At 42.6% G+C, this 15,399-nt stretch overlaps 4 non-coding genes across 4 annotated transcripts; all 4 read left to right on the plus strand.

The window, feature by feature from the left end:
- Positions 1–1,675: 1,675 nt before the first annotated feature.
- Positions 1,676–1,757, plus strand: TRNAL-AAG (transfer RNA leucine (anticodon AAG)). The gene has a single exon. It is a non-coding gene; the product is annotated as a tRNA-Leu (tRNA).
- A 4,121-nt stretch (positions 1,758–5,878) lies between these two features.
- On the plus strand, positions 5,879–5,960 carry TRNAL-AAG (transfer RNA leucine (anticodon AAG)). Its single transcript has one exon. It is a non-coding gene; the product is annotated as a tRNA-Leu (tRNA).
- A 4,107-nt stretch (positions 5,961–10,067) lies between these two features.
- TRNAL-AAG (transfer RNA leucine (anticodon AAG)) lies at positions 10,068–10,149 on the plus strand. Its single transcript has one exon. It is a non-coding gene; the product is annotated as a tRNA-Leu (tRNA).
- A 4,107-nt stretch (positions 10,150–14,256) lies between these two features.
- On the plus strand, positions 14,257–14,337 carry TRNAL-AAG (transfer RNA leucine (anticodon AAG)). Its single transcript has one exon. It is a non-coding gene; the product is annotated as a tRNA-Leu (tRNA).
- The last annotated feature ends 1,062 nt before the right edge of the window (positions 14,338–15,399 follow it).

A 15,399-nucleotide genomic window follows, 5' to 3' on the forward strand; every position in this document is an offset into this window, starting at 1 on the left:
ATTGAAGTGTACCGCAGGATTATGTGTTAAAGATTAATTTCAGAATTTACACATAATAAAGAAACACTGTTGATTTGCAATATTTTAAACGAGCTAATCGTCATCTTTTGAGAAGAGTGCCCACGAACAAAAGCAAAAGAAAACATGCGTGGAACGTGGGAAAAGACGATTTGGCAAAATAAAAGAAAGTTCGATTTAAATTTAAAACTTAACAGTTTTGGTTGTCCTGCTGGGCATGTTTTTGCCAGTCACAAGCCTTCTGTTTGCAGGGCACTAGAAGGTAAAAGGAAAAAATAGTACCTTGATCAGGTGGGGAGCAGCGGTCAGGCACTGATTAAGCTGAATCAATCAACGCTTGGTCGCTGCTCTACAGAGAGGAACGGAAATGATGCAAGACATGCCTTGATGAATTAGGAAACTGTAAAGAAGAGTGCCACATAAATAAAAAAATGGTGAGAGACATGCGGGCTCCAAGCCCTTTACTGAATGCTACAGAGTCTATCAAGCGAGACCCTAAAAAGGTCAGTTAGTTAAAATAAACAAACATTGTTACTTCTAAATATCAATATTCCAAGGACGCCTAGATGGTCGTCAAGCAAAAAGTTCCTAGTGCATGGAGGGGCTTATGGTAGTTCTGAAGAGAGGCAAAGGACTTGGTCAGAGGGTGGCCTTGTTGGTGTGGTAGGGAAGCAATACCTCAAACGTTATTACTGGGGTAGGGGAGCTTGCAATTCGGAGTAATGAAAATTATCACAAAGCAATCAAGTAATTCCACATCAAAATAACAAGCGTGCGGGCTGACAACCATGCTCTCAGCATCAACGAGCGCAGAGTGAAGTGAATTTTACCATCCTCTGTGCATTTTTATTGCGGGGCTCATTTACATTTGACTTGGCGCGCAGAACGAGTGAGAACCAGGTCAATAGAAACAAAAATCATCTATTTAAAAAGTTTCGTTTCACGTGGGCCTGTTGTGCTTACTTCTTTCAGAATAGCTTTTGAACCTCTGTCCTGTGTGTGCCTGTGACTGTCACGTGAAAGGCAGTCAGAGCATCCAGGTGGGCCCCATGTCACCTGGGGCACCGCCCACCAGTGCTGGAGTTTTAAACAGCACCCGGTTGCATTTTGGGACTTGTGCCTTTTCAATGTGAGCTCAAAGACGGGAGCCTGTGAAATTCTATTGGCTAAAAAATATTAACAGCGGAATGTGAATAGGCCACACAAGACATGACGTCACTGGAAAGCTAAACAGTATGTTGGGGAGACTGGGTGCGGCAATAGGGCTGATGTCATGAATACGTGCAACTCCTCAGTTATTTTTGAATGAACTGCTCATTCATTAGATCCCACCCAAAGAAATGAGCCCACCAGTATGAACACTTGTTTCATTAGAAAATGATGGAGTCACATTGCCTATGTAGAGCAGGTGCTTATACCTTGGTTGGAAGTCATTGCTCGGAGAGTGTTGTCTTTTAAGGTGATTGCACTAGGTCCGAGCAGGTGGGAGAAGACTTGTGCAGTGACTGAGTAAGAGAGATAACCTTCAATTACCACATCACCCTCCCGACATTGTAATCATGTCCATGAAATGGTTTATCAACTCGACTTTCCACACTCAGTGAGGAGGCTCAGGGTTGCGGTGCTCATCAAGTGCACAGACACACTGAGAGCAGCAGGTAGCGTGGCCGAGCGGTCTAAGGCGCTGGATTAAGGCTCCAGTCTCTTTGGAGGCGTGGGTTCAAATCCCACCGCTGCCAGAGATGGATTTTTACAGATCTTAATGACGCATCTCCCTTCTGACCCTTCAATTTGCATAAACAGTGACTCTACCAATAGGTCCCTAATTTTAAAACTCTTTTACAGTCTCCTTCTAAGTAAACTCCTAAACCGTGGACTCCAAGAAATCGGCTGATTGGCGCTGCTGTTGTTTTGCTTCATTCTGCTTAGATCACCTTCAAATGGAAGGTTTAACAAATCATTTGTTCTCCCCACGCGGTCACCCGCTCTTCTCTCTGCAAAATAAAATCGAACCTCTGTTAAATAAAGATTTAAAGTAAATTATCTATCTTCCCAAATAAAGTTGGTAAATGTGTTCTTCACAGTTATTTTAAAAATCAGGTTTAAAATAAACAACAGAGGTAGTCAGCAGGATTCAAACCCGTGCAGGGAACCCCCAAAGGATTTCAAGCCCATCACCTTAACCACTCGGCCATAACTACCAGCTCTCCTTGAGCTCTACCGAAACTTTATTTCACAAGAAAATTGTGCAAAATGGCCGTGCAGACCTATATATGACTCCATTTAGTAGGATCTCTAACTGTGTGCAAAGGGCACATTGCTATGTTTCTGTCTAAGCTTTGCTTTAGGTCTGAGGTCTTAAGAACCAAAGCAGGCTCCACGCACACTTGCCTGCACAAAAAAACAAGCATTTGCAATGCGAAAGGTCTCACATTTGTGAGAGTTAGAGCTATTGGCGTTGCAAATGACAATGTCTTTTACCTAGGTTTTGGTTTTCTTTGGGAAAATTTGATGTGTCCACGTTGTGTTTTGGGGCACTTCCTGTCGCGGGCGCTAGGCCTACCCACACAAGTGAGGTAAAAAATGTTATCGGGAGACTTGGGGAAACATAGAATAGCAAAACAAGAGTTACTGCCCCTTGTCTTTATCTACATTTTTTCCTTCCAAATATAAGACAGTGTGTAAAAAAGACGTCTATTTGAGAAATGCCCTTTAATTTGCATGCTAGTGTGGGCACCCCAGAATTCAGAGATGTGCAAATAACCACTGCTCCTTCACTCCTTATCTTGTGCCCATTTTGGAAATAGAAAGGTTTTCTTGATACCTATTTTTCACTCTATATACTTCGGCAAATTAATTGCAGTATACCCGGTATAGAATGAAAACCCACTGCAAGGTGCAGCTCATTTATTTTCTCTGGATACCTAGGGTTCTTGATGAACCTACAAGCCCTATATATCCCCGCAACCAGAAGAGTCCAGCAGGCGTAATGGTATATTGCTTTCAAAAATCTGACATTGCAGAAAAAAGTTACAGAGTAAAACGTAGAGGAAAATGGCTGTTTTTTTCTTCTCAATTTCAATATTTTTTTTTTATTTCAGTTGTTATTTTCTGTAGGAAACACTTGTAAGATCTACACAAGTTACCCATTGCTGAATTCAGAATGTTGTCTTCTTTTCAAAAATGTTTAGGTTACTGGGACCCAGCATTGGTTTCACACCCATTTCTGTCACTGACTGGAAGGAGGCTAAAAGCACACAAAATCGTAAAAATGGGGTATGTCCCAGTAAAATGCCAAAATTGTGTTGAAAAATTGGGTTTTCTGATTCAAGTCTGCCTGTCCCTGAAAGCTGGGAAGCTGGTGATTTTAGCAGTGCAAACCCTTTGTTGATGCCAATTTCAGGGACAAAAACCACAAGCCTTCTTCTCCAGCCCTTTTTTCCATTTTTTTCTTTTTTAAAACAAAATTTTTACTGTATTTTGGCTAATTTCTTGGTCTCCTTCAGGGGAACCCACAAAGTCGGGGTACCTCTAGAATCCCTAGGATGTTGGAAAAAAAGGACGCAAATTTGGCGTGGATAGCTTATGTGGACAAAAATCTATGAGGGCCTAAGCGCGCCCTGCCCCAAATAGCCAAAAAAATGCCTGGCACCTGAGGGGGAAAAGGCTGGCAGCGAAGGGGTTAAAATGCACTATTTTATTCCAATTTCTTCACTTAGCTTCAGATGAACTATTTTTCCCTCCCACCAACTCCTTTCAAAGTGCACCAGCCACCACTGCCTTGGGTGGGACAGATTGTTTTCGATTGCAGTATGGCAGATTGTTTTGGATTGCAGTGTGGTAGTTTGTTTTTGATTGGAGTGCAGCAGATTGCAGTGGGGTAGATTGTTTTGAATTGGAGTAGGGGAGATTGTTTTGAAGTGGAGTCGGGCAGATTGGAGTGGGGCAGATTGTTTTGGATCGAAGTGGGACAGATTGTTTTGGAGTGGTGCAGATTGTTTTTTATTATAGTGGGGCACATTGGAGTGAGACAGATTTGCTTGGGGTGGGTGGAGAGGATTGGAGTAGGATGAGTTAGAGTGGATTGGATTCGGGTGAGTGATTTGGACTGGAGTGAGGTGGATTAGTGTGGGTGAAGTGGTCTGGATGGGGTGGATTGTAGTGGGGAAGATTGGAGTGGGGTGGATTGAAGTGTACCGCAGGATTATGTGTTAAAGATTAATTTCAGAATTTACACATAATAAAGAAACACTGTTGATTTGCAATATTTTAAACGAGCTAATCGTCATCTTTTGAGAAGAGTGCCCACGAACAAAAGCAAAAGAAAACATGCGTGGAACGTGGGAAAAGACGATTTGGCAAAATAAAAGAAAGTTCGATTTAAATTTAAAACTTAACAGTTTTGGTTGTCCTGCTGGGCATGTTTTTGCCAGTCACAAGCCTTCTGTTTGCAGGGCACTAGAAGGTAAAAGGAAAAAATAGTACCTTGATCAGGTGGGGAGCAGCGGTCAGGCACTGATTAAGCTGAATCAATCAACGCTTGGTCGCTGCTCTACAGAGAGGAACGGAAATGATGCAAGACATGCCTTGATGAATTAGGAAACTGTAAAGAAGAGTGCCACATAAATAAAAAAATGGTGAGAGACATGCGGGCTCCAAGCCCTTTACTGAATGCTACAGAGTCTATCAAGCGAGACCCTAAAAAGGTCAGTTAGTTAAAATAAACAAACATTGTTACTTCTAAATATCAATATTCCAAGGACGCCTAGATGGTCGTCAAGCAAAAAGTTCCTAGTGCATGGAGGGGCTTATGGTAGTTCTGAAGAGAGGCAAAGGACTTGGTCAGAGGGTGGCCTTGTTGGTGTGGTAGGGAAGCAATACCTCAAACGTTATTACTGGGGTAGGGGAGCTTGCAATTCGGAGTAATGAAAATTATCACAAAGCAATCAAGTAATTCCACATCAAAATAACAAGCGTGCGGGCTGACAACCATGCTCTCAGCATCAACGAGCGCAGAGTGAAGTGAATTTTACCATCCTCTGTGCATTTTTATTGCGGGGCTCATTTACATTTGACTTGGCGCGCAGAACGAGTGAGAACCAGGTCAATAGAAACAAAAATCATCTATTTAAAAAGTTTCGTTTCACGTGGGCCTGTTGTGCTTACTTCTTTCAGAATAGCTTTTGAACCTCTGTCCTGTGTGTGCCTGTGACTGTCACGTGAAAGGCAGTCAGAGCATCCAGGTGGGCCCCATGTCACCTGGGGCACCGCCCACCAGTGCTGGAGTTTTAAACAGCACCCGGTTGCATTTTGGGACTTGTGCCTTTTCAATGTGAGCTCAAAGACGGGAGCCTGTGAAATTCTATTGGCTAAAAAATATTAACAGCGGAATGTGAATAGGCCACACAAGACATGACGTCACTGGAAAGCTAAACAGTATGTTGGGGAGACTGGGTGCGGCAATAGGGCTGATGTCATGAATACGTGCAACTCCTCAGTTATTTTTGAATGAACTGCTCATTCATTAGATCCCACCCAAAGAAATGAGCCCACCAGTATGAACACTTGTTTCATTAGAAAATGATGGAGTCACATTGCCTATGTAGAGCAGGTGCTTATACCTTGGTTGGAAGTCATTGCTCGGAGAGTGTTGTCTTTTAAGGTGATTGCACTAGGTCCGAGCAGGTGGGAGAAGACTTGTGCAGTGACTGAGTAAGAGAGATAACCTTCAATTACCACATCACCCTCCCGACATTGTAATCATGTCCATGAAATGGTTTATCAACTCGACTTTCCACACTCAGTGAGGAGGCTCAGGGTTGCGGTGCTCATCAAGTGCACAGACACACTGAGAGCAGCAGGTAGCGTGGCCGAGCGGTCTAAGGCGCTGGATTAAGGCTCCAGTCTCTTTGGAGGCGTGGGTTCAAATCCCACCGCTGCCAGAGATGGATTTTTACAGATCTTAATGACGCATCTCCCTTCTGACCCTTCAATTTGCATAAACAGTGACTCTACCAATAGGTCCCTAATTTTAAAACTCTTTTACAGTCTCCTTCTAAGTAAACTCCTAAACCGTGGACTCCAAGAAATCGGCTGATTGGCGCTGCTGTTGTTTTGCTTCATTCTGCTTAGATCACCTTCAAATGGAAGGTTTAACAAATCATTTGTTCTCCCCACGCGGTCACCCGCTCTTCTCTCTGCAAAATAAAATCGAACCTCTGTTAAATAAAGATTTAAAGTAAATTATCTATCTTCCCAAATAAAGTTGGTAAATGTGTTCTTCACAGTTATTTTAAAAATCAGGTTTAAAATAAACAACAGAGGTAGTCAGCAGGATTCAAACCCGTGCAGGGAACCCCCAAAGGATTTCAAGCCCATCACCTTAACCACTCGGCCATAACTACCAGCTCTCATTGAGCTATACCGAAACTTTATATCACAACAAAATTGTGCAAAATGGCCGTGCAGACCTATATATGACTCCATTTAGTAGGATCTCTAACTGTGTGCAAAGGGCACATTGCTATGTTTCTGTCTAAGCTTTGCTTTAGGTCTGAGGTCTTAAGAACCAAAGCAGGCTCCACGCACACTTGCCTGCACAAAAAAACAAGCATTTGCAATGCGAAAGGTCTCACATTTGTGAGAGTTAGAGCTATTGGCGTTGCAAATGACAATGTCTTTTACCTAGGTTTTGGTTTTCTTCGGGAAAATTTGATGTGTCCACGTTGTGTTTTGGGGCACTTCCTGTCGCGGGCGCTAGGCCTACCCACACAAGTGAGGTAAAAAATGTTATCGGGAGACTTGGGGAAACATAGAATAGCAAAACAAGAGTTACTGCCCCTTGTCTTTATCTACATTTTTTCCTTCCAAATATAAGACAGTGTGTAAAAAAGACGTCTATTTGAGAAATGCCCTTTAATTCGCATGCTAGTGTGGGCACCCCAGAATTCAGAGATGTGCAAATAACCACTGCTCCTTCACTCCTTATCTTGTGCCCATTTTGGAAATAGAAAGGTTTTCTTGATACCTATTTTTCACTCTATATACTTCGGCAAATTAATTGCAGTATACCCGGTATAGAATGAAAACCCACTGCAAGGTGCAGCTCATTTATTTTCTCTGGATACCTAGGGTTCTTGATGAACCTACAAGCCCTATATATCCCCGCAACCAGAAGAGTCCAGCAGGCGTAATGGTATATTGCTTTCAAAAATCTGACATTGCAGAAAAAAGTTACAGAGTAAAACGTAGAGGAAAATGGCTGTTTTTTTCTTCTCAATTTCAATATTTTTTTTTTATTTCAGTTGTTATTTTCTGTAGGAAACACTTGTAAGATCTACACAAGTTACCCATTGCTGAATTCAGAATGTTGTCTTCTTTTCAAAAATGTTTAGGTTACTGGGACCCAGCATTGGTTTCACACCCATTTCTGTCACTGACTGGAAGGAGGCTAAAAGCACACAAAATCGTAAAAATGGGGTATGTCCCAGTAAAATGCCAAAATTGTGTTGAAAAATTGGGTTTTCTGATTCAAGTCTGCCTGTCCCTGAAAGCTGGGAAGCTGGTGATTTTAGCAGTGCAAACCCTTTGTTGATGCCAATTTCAGGGACAAAAACCACAAGCCTTCTTCTCCAGCCCTTTTTTCCATTTTTTTCTTTTTTAAAACAAAATTTTTACTGTATTTTGGCTAATTTCTTGGTCTCCTTCAGGGGAACCCACAAAGTCTGGGTACCTCTAGAATCCCTAGGATGTTGGAAAAAAAGGACGCAAATTTGGCGTGGATAGCTTATGTGGACAAAAATCTATGAGGGCCTAAGCGCGCCCTGCCCCAAATAGCCAAAAAAATGCCTGGCACCTGAGGGGGAAAAGGCTGGCAGCGAAGGGGTTAAAATGCACTATTTTATTCCAATTTCTTCACTTAGCTTCAGATGAACTATTTTTCCCTCCCACCAACTCCTTTCAAAGTGCACCAGCCACCACTGCCTTGGGTGGGACAGATTGTTTTCGATTGCAGTATGGCAGATTGTTTTGGATTGCAGTGTGGTAGTTTGTTTTTGATTGGAGTGCAGCAGATTGCAGTGGGGTAGATTGTTTTGAATTGGAGTAGGGGAGATTGTTTTGAAGTGGAGTGGGGCAGATTGTTTTGGATCGAAGTGGGACAGATTGTTTTGGAGTGGTGCAGATTGTTTTTTATTATAGTGGGGCACATTGGAGTGAGACAGATTTGCTTGGGGTGGGTGGAGAGGATTGGAGTAGGATGAGTTAGAGTGGATTGGATTCGGGTGAGTGATTTGGACTGGAGTGAGGTGGATTAGTGTGGGTGAAGTGGTCTGGATGGGGTGGATTGTAGTGGGGAAGATTGGAGTGGGGTGGATTGAAGTGTACCGCAGGATTATGTGTTAAAGATTAATTTCAGAATTTACACATAATAAAGAAACACTGTTGATTTGCAATATTTTAAACAAGCTAATCATCATCTTTTGAGAAGAGTGCCCACGAACAAAAGCAAAAGAAAACATGCGTGGAACGTGTGAAAAGACGATTTGGCAAAATAAAAGAAAGTTCGATTTAAATTTAAAACTTAACAGTTTTGGTTGTCCTGCTGGGCATGTTTTTGCCAGTCACAAGCCTTCTGTTTGCAGGGCACTAGAAGGTAAAAGGAAAAAATAGTACCTTGATCAGGTGGGGAGCAGCGGTCAGGCACTGATTAAGCTGAATCAATCAACGCTTGGTCGCTGCTCTACAGAGAGGAACGGAAATGATGCAAGACATGCCTTGATGAATTAGGAAACTGTAAAGAAGAGTGCCACATAAATAAAAAAATGGTGAGAGACATGCGGGCTCCAAGCCCTTTACTGAATACTACAGAGTCTATCAAGCGAGACCCTAAAAAGGTCAGTTAGTTAAAATAAACAAACATTGTTACTTCTAAATATCAATATTCCAAGGACGCCTAGATGGTCGTCAAGCAAAAAGTTCCTAGTGCATGGAGGGGCTTATGGTAGTTCTGAAGAGAGGCAAAGGACTTGGTCAGAGGGTGGCCTTGTTGGTGTGGTAGGGAAGCAATACCTCAAACATTATTACTGGGGTAGGGGAGCTTGCAATTCGGAGTAATTAAAATGATCACAAAGCAATCAAGTAATTCCACATCAAAATAACAAGCGTGCGGGCTGACAACCATGCTCTCAGCATCAACGAGCGCAGAGTGAAGTGAATTTTACCATCCTCTGTGCATTTTTATTGCGGGGCTCATTTACATTTGACTTGGCGCGCAGAACGAGTGAGAACCAGGTCAATAGAAACAAAAATCATCTATTTAAAAAGTTTAGTTTCACGTGGGCCTGTTGTCCTTACTTCTTTCAGAATAGCTTTTGAACCTCTGTCCTGTGTGTGTCTGTGACTGTCACGTGAAAAGGCAGTCAGGGCATCCAGGTGGACCCCATGTCACCTGGGGCACCGCCCACCAGTGCTGGAGTTTTAAACAGCACCCGGTTGCATTTTGGGACTTGTGCCTTTTCAATGTGAGCTCAAAGACGGGAGCCTGTGAAATTCTATTGGCTAAAAAATATTAACAGCGGAATGTGAATAGGCCACACAAGACATGACGTCACTGGAAAGCTAAACAGTATGTTGGGGAGACTGGGTGCGGCAATAGGGCTGATGTCATGAATACGTGCAACTCCTCAGTTATTTTTGAATGAACTGCTCATTCATTAGATCCCACCCAAAGAAATGAGCCCACCAGTATGAACACTTGTTTCATTAGAAAATGATGGAGTCACATTGCCTATGTAGAGCAGGTGCTTATACCTTGGTTGGAAGTCATTGCTCGGAGAGTGTTGTCTTTTAAGGTGATTGCACTAGGTCCGAGCAGGTGGGAGAAGACTTGTGCAGTGACTGAGTAAGAGAGATAACCTTCAATTACCACATCACCCTCCCGACATTGTAATCATGTCCATGAAATGGTTTATCAACTCGACTTTCCACACTAAGTGAGGAGACTCAGGGTTACGGTGCTCATGAAGTGCACAGACACACTGAGAGCAACAGGTAGCGTGGCCGAGCGGTCTAAGGCGCTGGATTAAGGCTCCAGTCTCTTTGGAGGCGTGGGTTCAAATCCCACCGCTGCCAGAGATGGATTTTTACAGATCTTAATGACGCATCTCCCTTCTGACCCTTCAATTTGCATAAACAGTGACTCTACCAATAGGTCCCTAATTTTAAAACTCTTTTACAGTCTCCTTCTAAGTAAACTCCTAAACCGTGGACTCCAAGAAATCGGCTGATTGGCGCTGCTGTTGTTTTGCTTCATTCTGCTTAGATCACCTTCAAATGGAAGGTTTAACAAATCATTTGTTCTCCCCACGCGGTCACCCGCTCTTCTCTCTGCAAAATAAAATCGAACCTCTGTTAAATAAAGATTTAAAGTAAATTATCTATCTTCCCAAATAAAGTTGGTAAATGTGTTCTTCACAGTTATTTTAAAAATCAGGTTTAAAATAAACAACAGAGGTAGTCAGCAGGATTCAAACCCGTGCAGGGAACCCCCAAAGGATTTCAAGCCCATCACCTTAACCACTCGGCCATAACTACCAGCTCTCATTGAGCTCTACCGAAACTTTATATCACAACAAAATTGTGCAAAATGGCCGTGCAGACCTATATATGACTCCATTTAGTAGGATCTCTAACTGTGTGCAAAGGGCACATTGCTATGTTTCTGTCTAAGCTTTGCTTTAGGTCTGAGGTCTTAAGAACCAAAGCAGGCTCCACGCACACTTGCCTGCACAAAAAAACAAGCATTTGCAATGCGAAAGGTCTCACATTTGTGAGAGTTAGAGCTATTGGCGTTGCAAATGACAATGTCTTTTACCTAGGTTTTGGTTTTCTTCGGGAAAATTTGATGTGTCCACGTTGTGTTTTGGGGCACTTCCTGTCGCGGGCGCTAGGCCTACCCACACAAGTGAGGTAAAAAATGTTATCGGGAGACTTGGGGAAACATAGAATAGCAAAACAAGAGTTACTGCCCCTTGTCTTTATCTAAATTTTTTCCTTCCAAATATAAGACAGTGTGTAAAAAAGACGTCTATTTGAGAAATGCCCTTTAATTCGCATGCTAGTGTGGGCACCCCAGAATTCAGAGATGTGCAAATAACCACTGCTCCTTCACTCCTTATCTTGTGCCCATTTTGGAAATAGAAAGGTTTTCTTGATACCTATTTTTCACTCTATATACTTCGGCAAATTAATTGCAGTATACCCGGTATAGAATGAAAACCCACTGCAAGGTGCAGCTCATTTATTTTCTCTGGATACCTAGGGTTCTTGATGAACCTACAAGCCCTATATATCCCCGCAACCAGAAGAGTCCAGCAGGCGTAATGGTATATTGCTTTCAAAAATCTGACATTGCAGAAAAAAGTTACAGAGTAAAACGTAGAGGAAAATGGCTGTTTTTTTCTTCTCAATTTCAATATTTTTTTTTTATTTCAGTTGTTATTTTCTGTAGGAAACACTTGTAAGATCTACACAAGTTACCCATTGCTGAATTCAGAATGTTGTCTTCTTTTAAAAAATGTTTAGGTTACTGGGACCCAGCATTGGTTTCACACCCATTTCTGTCACTGACTGGAAGGAGGCTAAAAGCACACAAAATCGTAAAAATGGGGTATGTCCCAGTAAAATGCCAAAATTGTGTTGAAAAATTGGGTTTTCTGATTCAAGTCTGCCTGTCCCTGAAAGCTGGGAAGCTGGTGGTTTTAGCAGTGCAAACCCTTTGTTGATGCCAATTTCAGGGACAAAAACCACAAGCCTTCTTCTCCAGCCCTTTTTTCCATTTTTTTCTTTTTTAAAACAAAATTTGTACTGTATTTTGGCTAATTTCTTGGTCTCCTTCAGGGGAACCCACAAAGTCTGGGTACCTCTAGAATCCCTAGGATGTTGGAAAAAAAGGACGCAAATTTGGCGTGGATAGCTTATGTGGACAAAAATCTATGAGGGCCTAAGCGCGCCCTGCCCCAAATAGCCAAAAAAATGCCTGGCACCTGAGGGGGAAAAGGCTGGCAGCGAAGGGGTTAAAATGCACTATTTTATTCCAATTTCTTCACTTAGCTTCAGATGAACTATTTTTCCCTCCCACCAACTCCTTTCAAAGTGCACCAGCCACCACTGCCTTGGGTGGGACAGATTGTTTTCGATTGCAGTATGGCAGATTGTTTTGGATTGCAGTGTGGTAGTTTGTTTTTGATTGGAGTGCAGCAGATTGCAGTGGGGTAGATTGTTTTGAATTGGAGTAGGGGAGATTGTTTTGAAGTGGAGTGGGGCAGATTGTTTTGGATCGAAGTGGGACAGATTGTTTTGGAGTGGTGCAGATTGTTTTTTATTATAGTGGGGCACATTGGAGTGAGACAGATTTGCTTGGGGTGGGTGGAGAGGATTGGAGTAGGATGAGTTAGAGTGGATTGGATTCGGGTGAGTGATTTGGACTGGAGTGAGGTGGATTAGTGTGGGTGAAGTGGTCTGGATGGGGTGGATTGTAGTGGGGAAGATTGGAGTGGGGTGGATTGAAGTGTACCGCAGGATTATGTGTTAAAGATTAATTTCAGAATTTACACATAATAAAGAAACACTGTTGATTTGCAATATTTTAAACGAGCTAATCGTCATCTTTTGAGAAGAGTGCCCACGAACAAAAGCAAAAGAAAACATGCGTGGAACGTGGGAAAAGACGATTTGGCAAAATAAAAGAAAGTTCGATTTAAATTTAAAACTTAACAGTTTTGGTTGTCCTGCTGGGCATGTTTTTGCCAGTCACAAGCCTTCTGTTTGCAGGGCACTAGAAGGTAAAAGGAAAAAATAGTACCTTGATCAGGTGGGGAGCAGCGGTCAGGCACTGATTAAGCTGAATCAATCAACGCTTGGTCGCTGCTCTACAGAGAGGAACGGAAATGATGCAAGACATGCCTTGATGAATTAGGAAACTGTAAAGAAGAGTGCCACATAAATAAAAAAATGGTGAGAGACATGCGGGCTCCAAGCCCTTTACTGAATACTACAGAGTCTATCAAGCGAGACCCTAAAAAGGTCAGTTAGTTAAAATAAACAAACATTGTTACTTCTAAATATCAATATTCCAAGGACGCCTAGATGGTCGTCAAGCAAAAAGTTCCTAGTGCATGGAGGGGCTTATGGTAGTTCTGAAGAGAGGCAAAGGACTTGGTCAGAGGGTGGCCTTGTTGGTGTGGTAGGGAAGCAATACCTCAAACATTATTACTGGGGTAGGGGAGCTTGCAATTCGGAGTAATTAAAATTATCACAAAGCAATCAAGTAATTCCACATCAAAATAACAAGCGTGCGGGCTGACAACCATGCTCTCAGCATCAACGAGCGCAGAGTGAAGTGAATTTTACCATCCTCTGTGCATTTTTATTGCGGGGCTCATTTACATTTGACTTGGCGCGCAGAACGAGTGAGAACCAGGTCAATAGAAACAAAAATCATCTATTTAAAAAGTTTAGTTTCACGTGGGCCTGTTGTCCTTACTTCTTTCAGAATAGCTTTTGAACCTCTGTCCTGTGTGTGTCTGTGACTGTCACGTGAAAAGGCAGTCAGGGCATCCAGGTGGACCCCATGTCACCTGGGGCACCGCCCACCAGTGCTGGAGTTTTAAACAGCACCCGGTTGCATTTTGGGACTTGTGCCTTTTCAATGTGAGCTCAAAGACGGGAGCCTGTGAAATTCTATTGGCTAAAAAATATTAACAGCGGAATGTGAATAGGCCACACAAGACATGACGTCACTGGAAAGCTAAACAGTATGTTGGGGAGACTGGGTGCGGCAATAGGGCTGATGTCATGAATACGTGCAACTCCTCAGTTATTTTTGAATGAACTGCTCATTCATTAGATCCCACCCAAAGAAATGAGTCCACCAGTATGAACACTTGTTTCATTAGAAAATGATGGAGTCACATTGCCTATGTAGAGCAGGTGCTTATACCTTGGTTGGAAGTCATTGCTCGGAGAGTGTTGTCTTTTAAGGTGATTGCACTAGGTCCGAGCAGGTGGGAGAAGACTTGTGCAGTGACTGAGTAAGAGAGATAACCTTCAATTACCACATCACCCTCCCGACATTGTAATCATGTCCATGAAATGGTTTATCAACTCGACTTTCCACACTAAGTGAGGAGACTCAGGGTTACGGTGCTCATGAAGTGCACAGACACACTGAGAGCAACAGGTAGCGTGGCCGAGCGGCTAAGGCGCTGGATTAAGGCTCCAGTCTCTTTGGAGGCGTGGGTTCAAATCCCACCGCTGCCAGAGATGGATTTTTACAGATCTTAAAGACGCATCTCCCTTCTGACCCTTCAATTTGCATAAACAGTGACTCTACCAATAGGTCCCTAATTTTAAAACTCTTTTACAGTCTCCTTCTAAGTAAACTCCTAAACCGTGGACTCCAAGAAATCGGCTGATTGGCGCTGCTGTTGTTTTGCTTCATTCTGCTTAGATCACCTTCAAATGGAAGGTTTAACAAATCATTTGTTCTCCCCACGCGGTCACCCGCTCTTCTCTCTGCAAAATAAAATCGAACCTCTGTTAAATAAAGATTTAAAGTAAATTATCTATCTTCCCAAATAAAGTTGGTAAATGTGTTCTTCACAGTTATTTTAAAAATCAGGTTTAAAATAAACAACAGAGGTAGTCAGCAGGATTCAAACCCGTGCAGGGAACCCCCAAAGGATTTCAAGCCCATCACCTTAACCACACGGCCATAACTACCAGCTCTCAGTGAGCTCTACCGAAACTTTATATCACAACAAAATTGTGCAAAATGGCCGTGCAGACCTATATATGACTCCATTTAGTAGGATCTCTAACTGTGTGCAAAGGGCACATTGCTATGTTTCTGTCTAAGCTTTGCTTTAGGTCTGAGGTCTTAAGAACCAAAGCAGGCTCCACGCACACTTGCCTGCACAAAAAAACAAGCATTTGCAATGCGAAAGGTCTCACATTTGTGAGAGTTAGAGCTATTGGCGTTGCAAATGACAATGTCTTTTACCTAGGTTTTGGTTTTCTTCGGGAAAATTTGATGTGTCCACGTTGTGTTTTGGGGCACTTCCTGTCGCGGGCGCTAGGCCTACCCACACAAGTGAGGTAAAAAATGTTATCGGGAGACTTGGGGAAACATAGAATAGCAAAACAAGAGTTACTGCCCCTTGTCTTTATCTAAATTTTTTCCTTCCAAATATAAGACAGTGTGTAAAAAAGACGTCTATTTGAGAAATGCCCTTTAATTCGCATGCTAGTGTGGGCACCCCAGAATTCAGAGATGTGCAAATAACCACTGCTCCTTCACTCCTTATCTTGTGCCCATTTTGG

This window comes from Pleurodeles waltl, chromosome 12 (genome assembly GCF_031143425.1).
Source record: "Pleurodeles waltl isolate 20211129_DDA chromosome 12, aPleWal1.hap1.20221129, whole genome shotgun sequence".
Taxonomy (NCBI): Eukaryota; Metazoa; Chordata; class Amphibia; order Caudata; family Salamandridae; genus Pleurodeles; species Pleurodeles waltl.